Source organism: Panthera leo, chromosome A2 (assembly GCF_018350215.1).
Source record: "Panthera leo isolate Ple1 chromosome A2, P.leo_Ple1_pat1.1, whole genome shotgun sequence".
Lineage (NCBI taxonomy): Eukaryota > Metazoa > Chordata > Mammalia > Carnivora > Felidae > Panthera > Panthera leo.
In genome coordinates, this window is record NC_056680.1 from 61,552,683 (window position 1) to 61,569,504 (window position 16,822).

Below are 16,822 nucleotides of genomic sequence, written 5' to 3' on the forward strand. Positions count from 1 at the left end.
TTTTATTTTAAAGGGGACTGAGCAGGGTGAAGGTCAGGGTCAAGGTCATTGTCGAGAGGCTCCAAGGAGACCGGAGGAGATTGGTCTAGAGACGGGAACACAGACACAGAAGAAGCCGAGAGCTGGTGCATTTCTGAAGAGATGGCTGAGTCTAAAACATTACCGGGGAAAAATGCGCCTTTACATGCTGGCTTGTCATCCAGAGAGGGTTTGTGCAGGGACAGGGCACTTCCCACCACAACGGGACGGCCCCCAGGGCTGTGCCTGGGCTCTGTCCTCCACGTCTGCTGCCCACAAGGCCCCTGGGTGCTCGCTTCCCCGCCCAGCCACTGAGGGCAGCCAGCGCTTCCCTTCTGCCCTCACGATTAAACGCAAATGTTCGAGCAGGCATTAACGCTCAAATATGCAACATGGCCATCGCTGCCTGCATGGTACGCACTATTTCAGGGCATTGCTTCGTGTGAAACACGTCTCCTGTTTGAGCGCGGGTTTGAGAAGTGCTTATTTTGGGCTCATCCAGGACCGGGGCCGGTTCCAGGGGATTTTGGAGACGTGGCTGGTGCTCAGCAGGCATCAGTGGCTAGGAAAGATGAAGATAGTGAAAGAAAGATAACTGCCAATGGTTTGTACACAGGTACCAATTCTGAGTGAATTAATAGTATTTAATTTTAAATTTCCTTTAAAAGCTTGGGGGGGGGGAAGAAATGCTAGAGGACATACTAGCTATAAATAAATGTTCATTTGAACTCTGTCGTCACATCCATTTGGACTCACCTCGGGCAGCTTCTGATTCCAGTGCAAAGCTACTTACACTGTGCCGGGCTTTTGGACAGAAGCTTCCTATAAGCAGCCTGCAGACGTGGATCCTTGGCTCGTCACTCGCATGGTGCACTGAAAATGGCTGCAGGAACTGAGAGCAGACACACAGAGGGACTAACGAAGCCTGAGCACAAGCCAGGGTTGGCCAGCAGGACCATCTCAGACCTTTGGTTCGATGGATGGGCACAGCCAATACGCCCAATACAAGGGCTTGCACTGTCTCTGAGATCCGGGCAGGAGCTGCAGTGCAGGGACAGGGAGGGCCGGGATCTTTAGACCCCGCTGTTGGACAGGTACGGTGTGTCCCAGACGGACCCGGCTTCTGCCTGAACTCTGACATCTTCTCTCAGGTGGGGCAGAGACCCAGGCATCAGCGCCCACATTGCCCGACGACTCCCCGTCCCCGGGATGATGCCAGGGGCACAGCCGTTCATGAGCAGATTGCAAAGCCCGTGCTTTCCCAATGTCTAGGAACTTAACACACCCCTGCCCATCGCCCCGACAGGTGTCGTAATCTCCTTTTCTATATCGCTGACTAATTTTCTGTGATCTTCATGGTGCTGTGGTGTGAGCGTCCCACATACGTTACAAATGCGGGCCAGGCACTTGAACAAACACCATTTTGAATGAAGAAACACCGCATTTCACACATAAGAGAGCATTTATTTCTTAACTCAGTCGGTCTTTAGGAAAGCAATCTCCTCAAAGGAAAGCCTTTTGCACCAGGGGTGCGAAACCATCCTTGGCTCATTGGGATTTCGTGAGGTGTTAACTTATATGTCTATAAGTAAATTTATGGGGTGCCTGGCTGGCTCAGTTGGTTAAGCGTCATGATCTCATGGCTGGTGAATTGAAGCCCCGCGTCTGGTTCTGTGCTGACAGCTCGGAGCCTGGAGCCTGCTTCGGATTCTGTGTCTCCCTCTCTCTCTGCTCCTCCCCGACTCATGCTCTCTCTCTCTCTCAATAATAAACATTAAAAAATTTTATAAGCAAATGTATAATTGAGTTATTCTTCAACTGTGCTGGTGTTGATAATGTTGGCAGATACGGAGAGAAAGTTACATGCAGAGGTGAAGTGACAGGGGGTTGCTAATTAAACCCTATCTGGGGCGCCTGGGTGGCGCAGTCGGTTAAGCGTCCGACTTCGGCCAGGTCACGATCTTGCGGTCCGTGAGTCCGTGAGTTCGAGCCCCGCGTCGGGCTCTGGGCTGATGGCTCGGAGCCTGGAGCCTGTTTCCGATTCTGTGTCTCCCTCTCTCTCTGCCCCTCCCCCGCTCATGCTGTGTCTCTCTCTGTCCCGAAAATAAATAAAAAACGTTGAAAAAAAAAAAAAAATTTAAACCCTATCTAAGTAGAGACACATGAGGGGACGATCCATGAAGGAAGGAAGCAGAAAAGATGTCTTGGAGGGAAATTTGGAAACCGAAGAACATGGGGCAGAGTCTACGGTTAGCACAGGACTGACATGATCACGAGCAGCAAATGACCTGGAAATACATCTGGCTCTTGGGGACAACTCGAGAAGGAGGAGGGCCAGGAGTAGAAGAGTGTCTCCACACCAGAAGGGGCACTAGGAGACATAGCCACCAAACCCACCTGAGGACAAAGGGGAAAGGGATAAAAGCGCATTTCAAGGTCAGCAAGATTGGAGGTCATAAAACTAGACTAAGAGATTTGCAAGGGGATGTAGCAAGACATAAAGATATTTGGGGGGAAAATACAAAATCATTTCTGGAAATACGAGGTATATAAGAATAAATGAACTTTTGGGGCACCTGGGGGGCTCAAGTCAGTTAAGCGTCCGACTTTGGCTCAGGTCATGATCTCACGGCTCACGGGTTCGAGCCCCGCATCAGGCTCTGTGCTGACAGCTTGGAGCCTGGCGCCTGCTTCGGATTCTGTGTCTCCCTCTCTCTCTGCCCCCTCCCCTGCTCGTGCTCTGTCTTTCTCTGCTTCAATAATAAATAAATGTTAAAAAAAAATTTAATAGAAAAAAAGACTAAATGAACTCAGATAACAAAGGACTCACGTGACAGCAGGAGGCAAGAAGGACGGTTCTGAAAGTCAGAAGGAAGGAAGGGCTGTGGATCATGGCTGAGTGAGGAGAATAAATCCTTTCCCCAAAAAAACAACCATAAATCTGGACAGGACTGAAAAACAAAACAAAACAAAACAAAACAAAACAAACAACACAAAACCTTCAGCATTTTGGAAATCAACCAAAGACATAAACACATTTTGAATTTATGGTAACCACAGAAATTCCTTCTGATAAAAAAATTTCAGAATTTCTGATGAGATTTCCCGGGTTCCAAAGCTGCTGAAGGACCACATAACTCAGGAAAGTGCCACCCGCATGCACACCTGGTTAGTCTCAAGGCTATGTCTCCGAACAGGCACAGGGAGGACCGGCACAGGGCGAGGTCACGGGCTGTGGGGTCCACTCCCCTGGGGTCCAGCACGGCACCGTCCCGGGACACCGCACCCACCAACCAGGAAGCTTCCAGGAGCCCAGTGTCCACAGTGTTACTGAGGCTCCGTCATGGAGACGTGATGGAGGAAGCCATTGGCCACATGATTAAACTCCGTCTCTAGCCCTGGAGGTTGGACTGGCCCCAGATTCCAACCCACCAATCTAGGGGCGCAAAGAGCCGCTCACTTAGCACGACACAGATACCCCAGCTCCCAGGAAATCCCATGGGCTTTTAGGGCTCCGTGTCGGGAACCAGGGGCCGGGATCACTCTGTTTTGGCTCTCCTACAAATTCACGTGGTAACAATGTCACAAGGGAAGAGGGAGAGAATGAAACTGTATTAAAGCCTCTGTGTTTCACCGGAAGTAAGTTAGCACTATCTTGCAGTCGGCTGTGAGGAGTTAGGATTCGTATTGTGATCTCTAAGAAAATCATTCCGAAAACACAGTTTTAACACAAGAGGGGTTCAAATGGTATACTAAAAAATTGTGTAACTCAAAAGAGAGCAACAAAAAAAAGGGGGGGGGGAGCAGAGAAAGAAACAAGAGACAGACATATAGGAAGTAAACAGAAAAATGGGAAATGCACACGTAACCATATCAACATTTACTTTGAATGTGAATGATTTGTACACTCTGGTGGAAAGGCCGAGATTTTCCATCTCGGGTGGGGAAAAATGAAAGATCTGACCTTGCTATTTCTTAAATTTTTTTTTCATTTTGTTTATTTTAGAGAGAGAACAGGGGAGGGGCAGAGAGAGGGAGAGACAGAGACCCCCAAGCAGGCTCCACACTCAGTGCAGCACCTGACACAGGGTTCGATTCCAGGACCGTGGGATCATGGCCTGAGCCGAAATCAGGAATTGGATGCTCAACCGACCGAGCCACCCAGGCGGCCCCAAGATGCGGGCTTTACATGCAGGGACACCAGTAACTTAAAAGCCAGAGTGGGGCCGCCCGGGGGGCTTGGTCAGTTGAGCGACCGACTTCGGCTCAGGTCATGATCTCGCGGTCCATGAGTTCGAGCCCCGCGTCAGGCTCTGTGCTGACGGCTCAGAACCTGGAGCCTGCTTTGGATCCTGTGTCTCCTCCTCTCTCTCTGCCCCTCCTCTGCTTGTGCTCTGTCTCTCTCTCAAAAATAAATAAACATTAAAAAGTTAAAAAGAAAAAGCCAGAGGAAGGAAGAGGCACATTATGCATAGTAGACTGAATAACAGGCATCCGAAGATACCATTCTGATCCCTGGAACCTGTAGTTACTATTTCATCAGGAAAAGAGTCTTTGCAGATGCGATAAAGGACTTGACCACATCCCGCATCACCCCGGAGGGCCCTAAATCCAACCACACGTGTCCTTACGGGAGAGAGAGCCCGATTATCGCACAGAAGAGAGGAGGCCGTGAGGCCAGGAAGGCAGAGGCTGGAACCAAGGCCACAAGCAAAGAGATGTCACACTGTCCCCTGGAGCCCCCGGGGGTGCAGTCTGAAGCACCTTGGTTTTGCCCCGGAGAGACCGGGCTCGAGCTTCTGGCCACCAGAGCCGAGAGAACATAGCTACAAAACTGATCAGACACATTTCAGAGGCAGCACCTGCAGAGGGTTGTGGGGAGCACCTCCCCGCCTCTCTCCTCACGGCAACAGCACCCAGCTGGTAAAAGTTGGCTTTTTTGAACCCAACCTTTGAAAGCACTTGGGAGCTGTGCAGTCAGAGGAGGAAGGTTTATCCGCGGGAAAAGCTACTACATCTTGGTAAGAGCAGTGAGGACCCGTGTGGCTCTCCAGCCGGGAGCCCTCCCAGCCGCTGCTCGGTGTGGTGAACGTGTCACTCGGGGGACAGGCTCCTGGTCGTCCAGCTCGGCGTCGGGGAGGACGTGGCTCCTGGCACCCGGGGTCTGTGCTGCGCAAGCTTCCTCCCAGGCCGGTGTGGCCCAGGGGAGATTGGGGCTCCCTTTATCCTGCACCCTGATTTACAGGGTGAGGGTTCTTCCCGGGTGCAGCGCTGGGACGGCACTGGACCCAGACCTTGAGCTCTTCCTGCTCAGAGGGCACGGCTCTGTGCCGGGAGGGGAAGCCCGAAAGGATGGGGGAGAAGTGGGCCTCGTCCCTCACGGGTGCCGGCAGCTCGGAGGGAAACTGTGGGTCTGCTAGAGATGTGACAAAGAGAGCCGGAAACAGAACGTCCCTCCGGGGGTTGAAAAAAATTCACTTGTACCTTACAGTATTCTCTCTTTCACAGTATAACTTCTTTGGACCAGCTCTTCACCCCTTAACTTTCAGGACTAGAAATAGAAAGAGGCCAATCAAATGTTCCCTCTCTCAAAAAGCCCACCTGTCTGCCGTGGACAGCCATGACTTAAGAAGTGCCTCTCGGAATAGAAGAGAGGCGTCGGGCACTTTGCTATTTCCAGCCCTGTCTCCATGACGGGGGATGAAACCACCCACTGCTCCCCGCTCCACTGGGGGAGGACAGCACATAGAAAGAAATACACGGCGAGTGGAGCATCCCGGTTACTGTTGGCAAATAGTCTCTCCCTGCTGTCTACACTGCCAAGGCCAATAGTAGTGTTCTTCTCCAGGGGCTGGGCTGCACAGCTGTGATCTCTGCCTCCTTCTTCTGGTTTCCTGCTTCCGCATCTTCATCGATGTGAGGGTCTGCATGCACCTCAAGGGGCCTTTGGCTGTCAGGGGATAACCCGAGTTGGCCCCTCTCCTCCAGGTTCCTGGGGGGTCGGCACCGGAAGGGGGGAAGGAAGTAAAGGCACCAATCGAGCGCACTGAGTTATCGAAAGGGTGCTTTTGGAAAGGGATCAGGACTCTGAAAGAAAACACAGCGTGTCCTGAGGGAGGATGGGGGCGTTTAAACAAAAGATATGACACAGAACCACGTTGTGAGCCAGATTTGGGAGAATAAGTAGATAACTAGGGAGACATATGGGGAGAGGACATTCTGGGAGTAAATCGCGGAGCCTGTCAGGGAGCAAGGAGACAGGAGTGGACTCATTCCCTCAACTGCGTCCCATCAGTGTGCCCGTCAGGTGCCCATGGAGCCGGGAAGGGCGCCAGTTTCCAGACCTTCGGACGCTCCTACTCTGGATCCTGGGGGTCAAATGAGTGGCATCTCAGAGTGGGGGACCCGTGGGCTGCTCCTCCGTCCGTGCTGCCTTCTGCCTGCCCATCGTCCCCCACGGATTCTGAGACCGCCGTGATGGAAGGACATCGTGTTGCCCAGTGGCCTCATGGCTCGTTTGTTCTGCAGGTGCATGAGAACCTCGGTGATGTTCACCCCTGTTTCCTTCCTCGGGCTGTGCTGTGCCGATGCTGCTTCAGCAGAATGAAGTTTGAACAGGTCGCCCGGTACAACTGACGGCATTCAGCTCCGGGGACGGAAGCTGGTGGGCGCCCAGCCGCTGGCACTGTCTCTGGCCACAGCTGCCCACATGTGCGTGCACCTGCCCTCCCTTTCATCCTGAGTCGGTGGCTGGCAGGTGGCTCTCCCGTGAGAGGCGACAGGTGACATACACCAGCTTTTAGAGAAAGTGGCCTCTATCTGGAGATTTATCTCACAGGCTGCACTCCCCTGAGCTCACACCCTGCACGCTCGCTGCGTCTCATTTGACTTTGCTGCCTGGAAACGTCACCCTGGGTGGGTCCAGATGGAGCAGTGGGGCCCCCAGCGGCAGCCCACCAGCCCCAAGGACGGCTTTCTCCATCCCCGCGTCTCGTTTCCTCTCAATCTCCAATCGCGGGCTGAAGACAAGGCGGTCCGCTGCTGTAAACGCTGCGGATACAGGTGTTTTCTCCTGAGGGAAGTTCACCCTCCCGGGAACTTGAACTCAACATCCTGAACTCCTATATTTCTCACGTGGGGGCTTGTCGGTCAGGACACTCAGAGCCTTGTAATGCTTACGTTTAGTTTCCAAGGCTTTCCTTGGCTGTGTCATGAGTCATGTGGGAGAAGGGACGGGGCTGTGAGAGCCCATGCTTGGGCGTGTCGAGTGCATGGGAGGCTTCAGCTGCTCCTACAGGTGGATGCCGCATCAGGGCCGCCCCTGTGCGTGGATGTGGACACCCAGGCTTAGGGATGCTCAGCGCTGCATCAGAAACCACACGCTAGCAAACGGAGAGCCTGGGTCTCAACCTACGTTCTCAGCCTCTGCCTCCCACCCGTCTGCACTGCGTTCAGCTTTTATTACGGACGCCTTCCAAACAGTAACATGTAAATGAAACTAATACATCGGATCCCACATTCCCATTCTTTCTGTTGGTTCTTGTCATAATCCTGCAGGAGGTGCAGTGGCCGTGTGGCGTTAGGGGGACGAAGGTGACCACAAGGGCCATGGACGCGTCCCCAGAGCACAGCCTCGGTCCCGTGGGTGGGGACGGCCTGTGGTGGGGCCTGTGTCAGCATGAGCACGAGACCCGCTGGCCAGCAGCACCAGGAAAGCTCTTTTCCCCTCGAAGCCTAAGATCATTTATAAGCACATTCGAATTTGATCCGACTCTCCCCTAACTCCAGAATAACAAAGACTTCCTGTCCGAGCGCCCGTAGATTTTTCCGTGAGTCCTTTCAAAACTAAGATCCGCATGAGTCTGTGTTTCTGAGAGAGCGTGGCGGAGGCTGGGGCTGCGGGGGCTCCAGGGGCCGACCCCCACCCCCCCCCCACCCATGGACTGCACTCAGAGAGAGAGGAAGATGGTCTCCACTGACGTACAAACGGCCTCTGGAAGTAAAGCCTCCATCGCAAGGAAGGAAGGACGTTGTGCAATCTGCAGGGCATGGCGAGGACCGCGGATTTGGAATTGAGCGACTCAGCGGAAACAGGAAACCAGATCGTGTGTCTAAAAGGAAACGTCTGTTTGGGAAAATTGCAAGGTTGGGTCCCATCAAGCCCGGGATCGCCCTAAAACCCTTCTTACGCATCCATGACTCAGCATTCCTGCAGCTGCAGTGGGACATCAGAGAGAACACAGTCCCCTCCTGTCACTTTCAGGCAGCTCTTGTTTTCCAGCTGACGGCAGGCGTGACAGCCACGTTCAAACTCCGTGGGATTAGACAAGAAACGCTGGGCCCCGGCCAGATTTGCAATTTGCCGCCAAGTGCCGGGTCTGTTTAGAGAGCACTTGAGTCTGATTAAACTCTGGGAACTTTATCTTGTTTACTGACCCCTCATGCCAGCAGGCTGCAACACGCAATTTCCAGACACCGGGAAAGAGCCACACACAAGCCTGGGGAGAGCAGGGTCTGGGGTCCATGTGCGGGGGTGTTTGCCGGGCAGATGTGTGCCGTGCGTCCTGTAGCCCATCGCCCCTCATGAGCGTGAGCAGGCCTGGCACAGGAAAACAGGTGGCCACGTCCGTGCAATCTGGTTTGGAGCCTCACGCCGGAGTGAGGCCGGCAGGGAGACTGCACGTCTCTGCTTAGGGGCTTTCTCAGCGGCAAAACCCCTGTGTCCAGGGAATCAAGTCTCCGAGCTGGAAAGAACTGCCCTCGTGGAAAATCTTCCACTGTCTGCCCGAATGCTTGCATCGATTCTAGCAATTTCCTCGCTGATTAGGAGTAAGGAGCTCCCAGACCGCCTCTTAGGCACCCGTGAGACTCTGCTACCTACTGACTAAGAAGGGGGATTGGCTGTGGGGGGAGTGCCGCGGTGAGGACAGCCCTCCGGGCATCTGCAGGATCACTGCTGCCCCCCAGGGCTCTGTCCCGAGTCTTTCTGGCTGTCACCTGTGCATCGCCGCATCTTCCCAGCAGCCAGGGCAGTGCCTGCCTCGGTTTTCACAGCAGAGGTGATTTGCTGGAGCCTCAGAGATGCTACAAGAACTTGCCTCAAGCCAGGCAGGCCGTTAGTGGGGGAGCTGGGTTATCAAGGGAGGCCCTTCCTCTCTGAAGTCGGGGGGACTTATTCCCAGGAAGCCGGGTCACCAGAACGCACACAAAGACCTTCCCGTCAGGATAGACACAACCTTCTCCAAGGGACTGCTGTGCACAAGCATGGGCGCCCCGAGAGTTACATCTTTCCTTGCAAAACCTGGGGTTCGGTGATGGTGTCAGCCCAAGGGCCCATGTGCGGGTCCCCATGGCCCTCCTGCGCCCATGCTCTCATAAAGCACCTGGTTCTGAGTATCTTAAACACCTACAGGGAGGACGCTGTGGTGAGTGATTTACTAGAAAAATCCATGACTTCAGTGGCCTCTGTCTTCAGATGTGAATTGCAGTCACGAGACAGCCTCTCTGAACCGGGTACACCTTATCGATTCACCTGCACCCACGTGGCATTTCTGGCAGGTGTGATTTCAAAATCACCCAATCCTGACCCAAAAAAAAAGAGAGAGAAGGAGGGAAAGAGGGAGAGAAGGAGAGAGAGAGAGAGAGAGAGACTGAGGATAGCACCACTTTCTTCCCAAATTCCTGCTTTGCCTTAAGCGAGATTGTGAGCCCATGTGCATTTCTGAGCAGGGATCCACTAATACGTAAATTCCCCCCCCCCCAATTTGTAGCTGTTCCTTCCACTGTGTGACCCCTAGGCTGCCAACCTAACCCCAGACGTTCCCTGGGCTCACAGACAGGTGCCTCCTACCCTGTGCTCTGCAAGATGCCAGCCGATGTGGCACCAACAAGTGTCCCAGGGTCTTGGGACCAACGCACCCCATGGGGGCTCACGCACGTGCGGCGCAGCACATCCAAGAGGGGGTGAACTGTGTCCAGCCCCAGCCGCCGCCACTTTCCCACCCTACTGAGAACACGCATGGAGAGTCCCAGGAAGGCGGGCCGGGGGGAGCAGGGGGACGGGAGAGTTGGTGTCCAGCACAGCACATGGGGTGCCACACATCACGGGAAGGAAGAGTGAGAACAGCATCCACCTGGACCAGGTTCCGGTATGTTCAGACACACGTGGTTTGAGCTGCGTCTGCTGTCGGTTCATCAGCAAATGATTTGGGACAAGCCTCCGCCTGGGGATGATGCACAGGCTCTCCTGGTGGCCGTGGCTTCTCGACTGTAAGGTCAGTGCTGCCTCTTGGCCAAGAGGGAGAATCAGAGGGAACCTGACACCCAACACCGAGCTAAGGAATTTCTTCTTGAAAAGACGGCTGCTTTGCATTTAGTTTCTCGTTTCTCATCGCCAACCTTAGTCACTTCGAGCCCGAGGCGAAGGCAGGCCAGTCCGGGCTGAGGTAGACCAGGCCTCCTGGGCCCCACGCAAGGCTCAGGGTGGTGGCTGCCGTCCCCCCACGCGGCTGTCTGCCTGGATGTCCAGAGGCTGCATTTCCTCCACCCCAAGGCCCATCTGCCCTAAGTTTTCGGAGTTTCCCGCCCGACCAGTTCTTTGGGGTTCCTAGCCTTCCATCCAGGTGGTGCGGACTTGAACTCTCTCCATGGCACCTCCAGGGTGACTGTACCTGGACGGAGGCCAGGAGTCCTTCCTGAGTAAGAGTTTTATTGCTGCAGTGGTCACTGGCCCACAGACAAGAGGAAACAGGAAGGAAGCAGGCGGCTTGAGAACTAGGTCTGGGTCTCTGGGCGCCCCCCGCCCAGGCCGTGAGTTCTTGCCCAAGGCCGGGTCCCTGTCTGGGTCACACCCGGGAGCCTCTCTCACTGCTGGGTTTTCTCCATAATTCCTGCAGGTGGGGCTGAAAACCATCTCCTGTCCTCACCCCAAATGATGTCTCTCTACGACGCCTTTCTCAACCCCACGGCAGGAGGCAGAGGGCTGAGAATGGAACGTTCGTGCCTATCCCCCATCTCCTGTGCGGTTAGTTACACGGAAGCCAGCACAACACCAGGATCTCAAGGTGTCCCGACTCCCTTCTCGGCAAAGGCACAGCTGGGGGCAGAGGGGTCTTCGAGACTTTGTCCTCACCTGGGTCAGTGTGAGTCCCCCTGAAGCTTGGCCCACACCTGGGCAGGTGTGTCCAGCAGATGCTTTCCTTCAATGGGCTTTTCTGTCCAATGGGTAGTGACACCAGACAGCACCGTTACTTGGAATGACGGCTTCAGAATAGGTTTCATCCAGAGATGCCACGGTGGGGGGGCCCTGGCCCAGCCCCAGCACTTGGGGGCTTCTCGTTAGATTTGATTAAAGAAAGACCTTACATAATTTAAATCAAAAGCCATCAACCAAACACTTGGAAACTATGGACTTAAATAATTTTGAAAGGGCCTTTTAGCACTGCTACCTAACTTTGCCAAGTCTTTGTCTCGTGAGTACTCAGCTTCTTGTGGAAATAACCACGGATGAGCTAAGCAGGTCACTGGGTGTCTGTCCCTTCCTCCCTTCCTCCTTCCTCTTTCTTGCCTTTTTGCCCTCCTTCTGGTCTTTCTTTGAATTTGGAGGATTCCAAAGTGCTTTTCAGAAATCAAAATTCTGATTCCATAAATTTACTAAATACTTTCTTTCAGAAGTGATTTACTCCACCATGGACTCAAGGATAATGCACATACATACATAAAGATTGGAATCTCCAGTGAGATCAATACTGAAGTAGAATTTTCTGATTCTCCCCTGATGGTGGAAACACAACGGAGAATGGGTTGTCCACAGACGTATGTGTTGGGCACGCGGACCATCAGACACAGGCAGAGCGTATCCACAGAGCAGTGGTTATAGGGAAAGGAGTCACCTCTGGAGTGTTACTGGATGGACTGGATGGACGTCCTGACATAGAGGGCAAGCCAGCCTCCCTGGGTTTTATCTGCCTCAACTACTTACTCCCCATGCTTTGGCCTCGTTCTCTTGAACACGAGAACAATAACGGCATCTGCAAGATTATAGCCAGACACTCAGTTACCGCCTCTCTAAAACGTTCTTTACAGAGCGACACATGCAGCGCTCACAGAGCAGACGGTTGTTTGGGAGCAAATAATTCACCACTCTGAACCTCGGTCTCATCTTTGTCAGACATGATGGTCGGACATCAACTGTCTCACGTCATGTTCTGACCTCAGGGCGGCGACCTCAGGTGGTGTTGGGCAGTGAGGTGTGCTGGGGAAGGCATCCAGCTAACTGCCCACCAAATCCCAGGATGTGAGGGCCCATCTGGACCCTGCGGGGTCATGCGGCCCATGAACTTTGCCTAACTGTGATCTCCGAGGGAGCTGGCTTTCCTCGGTCGGCACGCAGTCTCGTGTGACAACTGACAGGCATCCGTGTTCATGGTTTGAGTAGTTTCATGATGATGAAGGTTGGATTTTGTGAATCTACAGATTTTTCTGTGGTGTTCCGACCACAATCTTAGCTGTTCTCCACGGAAGTACGTGCTCCCAAACATGGGAAACAGGCCGTTGTGCGCTGACTCGATCCCCTGTTCCTCTGTGTCCCTCCCACGGCAAACTGAACTCATTACTCCCACCCCACTCCATGCATATGCCTCTGTGTGAACATGGCAATTGCTTTTAGGAAACTTTGTTTGCGATGAGGTTTTAGGATGCTGTCCATGAGAATATGATATTGATCCTTTTTTTCTGTTTTGTGCCTTTTTTAGATCACTGTAACTGGAATAAAACATCTGAACGGAGACATGTTTACTAGGATCTGTGTTAAACAAAGAACAAATAAATCATCTGGAAGGGAGTACATTACTTGAACCTAATCTGTGCCTTTTTCTAATCTTCTGAAAATGTTTCTGTAACTGTTCTCTTTGTGTTGGTCATAGTTCTTGCTCCTGGTTTGGGCCAGGACGTGAGGCAGACATATGCCAGCAGAGCAAAGAGAGTGATTTTCCTGATGTCTGCATTCAAATGGAAAGAAACCACCACAGTAGAAGGACATTGGCCCTCTGCTCTCTGTCCCCAGATGCAATCCCAAACCCCAGAAATGAAAGATTGAAGTAACCCTCTTGACTGTTCATGATCCTATCTTTATTTCTTTAACACGAATAACTTGTAGATATCCCCAAAGATATACGTGCAGTCTGGTTAAAACAAAAGAGAGGAAAACCTTGGAGGGGGAGACGGATACACATGTCGGTTCTCTGGGGGCGTTGCCATGATAATCCAATAGCAAGCTGACCACTTTTGGGTACCTTCACAGCCAAGGTGAAAGGAAAAACATTGCCGCTCAAATACTTGTCATTATCTTATTAAGAAGAAAAATGAAGTCACGTCTGTGATCGATAGACTATTCCCGGCACTAACTTCCAAGAGGAATGGAATGTGTCTGTGTCCCTTGCGGGGCCGTGGTGTAGCACAGCATACACAAGCTCTCAGAAAGGCTTCCCAAGATGCACATCCACAAGCCCTAAGCATGCCATATGCTTGCAAAACTAAAAAGATCCAGCTATCCCTGCATTTGGTGATCGAATTTACTAGAAAGAGATGTGTGCTCCAGCCAACCCCTTGTTAGGTCAGTTTTATTGCCACTTGGTACTACTAAAATCTTCCTCCACTGGTACCTGGGTGGCTCAGTCGGTTAAGCGTCCGACTCTTGATTTCAGCTCGGGTCTCGTGGTCTTGCAGTTAAGGAGCTCAAGCCCCACGTAGGGCTCTGTGCTGATGGGGTGGATCCTGCTCAGGATTCTCTCTCTCTCTCTCTCTCTCTCTCTCTCTCTCTCCCTCTCTCTCTCTCCAAATAAATAAACTTTGAAAAAATAAAATAAAATAAAATAAAACATCCCTCCCCACTCCTGGGACCAATGTGCAAAGAGTCAGGCATGGACTGAGCCCAACAGATGTGACAGAAGTTCCTGGGAGCTTGGATCATTTTGCCCAACTGTTTGTATGAATGTCTGTAATAATTTGGGATGAATCAGGGAGAGGAGCCGGGGAAATTAGCATTCGAGGGATGACGGGCTGGGAAACGCAGGCAGGTACGACACAGGCAGAGGGAAACACACGCAGGTGTTCCTCTGGGTGGGGGCTGGGGAACCTGTGTTCCCCTATTTGTACCGAGTTAGGTAAAACACACAAAACTAATGGATTAGTCAGAGCGTAGAAGGGATGTATGGTCAGAAGCAAAGCCCACTGTCACCATTAGTAAGTTTGTAGATCACAGACATTGGTGATGCATCAGCTAATGGGTAAGTCATGCACATTTTCACATACATTCGTACCTCGGGCATCTTTCCACCAGAGGATAAACAGATCCTCCTTCTATACTTAATATCTGCCTCGTGTTTGAATGTACGGGTGCCCCTTGGGAAGTCACTGGCTCTCTGTCAGTGGACTTGCAGATTGTTTACAGCGTTGACTATTATGAGAAACAATCTGGAGTCAATATCCACGTACACTTGGGCACATGTGTCCCGAGGTTACATTTTTAAAGTTGGATCAAACAGCGTTGATTTTTTAAATTCCGGTACAGATGGCTGAATCGTCCTCCAAACAGACTGAATTCACGTTTCCACGAACGCTATGGGGCCAGGATGTTCCCCACTCACTCAAACAAATCCCGAAAACAAACAAACAAAACGCCAGCCAAGTTTTTCTTTGTTCTTACGTTAAAAAAATAATGTTTACGCATAAATCTTAAAATAGCTGATGCTTAGTTTTGTTTGAGGGGTCACCAGGATATTCACCCTTCTTTTTCTTTCAAATGGCAAGTGATTTCCCCTAGGACTGATTATTACATCTCCCTTTTCTGCAGTCTGGAAATGTACAAATTCAAAGCCAGGGAACAATTCCCAAGCGCCTTCTGAATGGACAAAACCGTGCCAGCCACCCACCATGTGAGATGGATGGTGCCTTGAGCTTTGGAAAGCCATGCTGAGCGGGGGTGGGAAACACAGACTGACCTCACGGGGGTGGAGTGTGTGCAGCCCGGAGCTCACAGCACATCACGGCACAAAATCCCAGTGGCTTTCTTGGGGGAAAATTGCAAACGGGGCAGGAAGTGACGGCAGGAGACGTTCCGAGGGGCCGATGCGGCCATCCACATGGGAGCTGCGTCCCTGACGGATTTGGGGAACGGAATGACCTCAGTACCACCAAAGTCCGGGTGCCTGCTGGAGTTCCTGTCCTTCACCTGGAAGGGGGGGCCTGAGATCCGGACCCCAACAGCTTTCCCACAGGCTCAAACGACGGTCTTCCCATGGCCTGAAAGGCAGGGGACCTCGGGCAAGAAGCCAACAGGTGCCAGGACAAGCCGGTGTGGGGAGAGAGGCCAGAACAACTGGAACAGCTGCATGAGAGCTCCGTCACGTGGGGAGCTCTGGGGAAGAGGGCAACGAGGGGGGCTTGGGTGCAAGCGGATGCCAAACTGGGGTGTAGCGCTGTAGGGGGGGGATCTCAGGGAATACTCTGCGCTGATTACCAGGACCGTGTGTTGACCCGGAACGCCTCCCCTGTCTCTCCGGGACCACGTCCCGGGCCCTGCTCTGTAGGACGTGATTGCCGCAATACGTTCCTGGGCCCTGCTGAGGTTGCGGAAACTCACTGCATGCGACGGCCTTCCCCAGGCGGGACATACCTCAGGCTGGAGAGCGTGATTTGCTCCTTACGCACAATAAGGACCCGGCCCAGGGCCTGACGCAGTCGAGGGGCCCCACAGACTTTTACTGAACAAGTCAATAACTAACGTGGGCGACTGTGAACGTCCAGGAGGTTGAGAGGCTGGGTAACAAGCGGTCAAATGTCCCAAGTCATTGTGGGCAAGCGCTGGTACGAAGCCCGGGGTGAGTGTGCCACACACGGGCACCAGCATGGACGATTCCAGAGTGCTTTGTTATCTGAGACTCAGCTGCCCGACAATCGGAAATGGATCCCAGGGGGCTTACCCAGCCACAGGACCCACTAGTTTCCGAGAGCAGGAGAGGAACGCATCGCTTTGCCCCCCTCGCTGCTGGGCTCACGTTTTCCCAGGACAACTGGGCCTTGTGGGTCCTGGTGGATGCAGTCACGGAATGACATGACGAGTCCCACCGGCTCCCGGCAGGTTGTAATCCACAAGGTGAGCTCCTGCCCTCTGTGTGCCTCAGCGAACAAAAATCAGAAGAACAGGGGCGCCTGGGGGGCTCAGCCGGTTGAGAGTCCAATATCGGCTCAGGTCGTGATCTCCTGGCTCGTGAGTTCAAGCCCCGAGTCAGGCTCTACGCTGACGGTGCGGAGCCTGCTTGGGATTCTCTCTCCCTCTCTCTCTGCCCCTCCCCCACATGCAGTCTCTCTCTCTCTCTCTCTCTCTCTCTCTCTCTCTCTCTGAAAATAAATAAATAAACATTAAACAAAACAAAAATAAATTAAAATGAAATTACATACGAAAGGGAGACCAGACTGGAGCATATCCCGGAGCAGACAAAACCACGGAAGCCACATCAGCAAAACTAAACTCCATGATTTCACGAGCAAGACCGGAACCTAACTTCTGTTATTTCTTGTAAACGCCTCTGATGATTATGAAACGAATTTAAGTCACCTTCCTAAAAATGGTGTAAGGTAGTCACTTTCAGCCAATCCCCTGCTGGCTGGAGACGCCCAGCGTGATGACCAACCGCTGCCGAGGGCGAACCTCCTCCTGGCCTCACGTCGTGGGCCACCCTGTGCGGCCACCGTCCCCGGGCCTCCCAGCAGTTACATGTGAAACTTCCCTCCCGTTTGGTGAGCT

General features: G+C 52.7%; 1 long non-coding RNA gene across 1 annotated transcript; it reads right to left on the reverse strand.

Annotated features, from left to right (window-relative positions):
• Positions 1–700: 700 nt before the first annotated feature.
• On the reverse strand, positions 701–16,497 carry LOC122213440. The gene is made up of 4 exons (XR_006199512.1): positions 16,477–16,497; positions 2,849–2,969; positions 2,285–2,415; positions 701–910 (listed from the first exon to the last, which is right to left on the reverse strand). It is a non-coding gene; the product is annotated as an uncharacterized LOC122213440 (long non-coding RNA).
• Between the last annotated feature and the right edge of the window lie 325 nt (positions 16,498–16,822).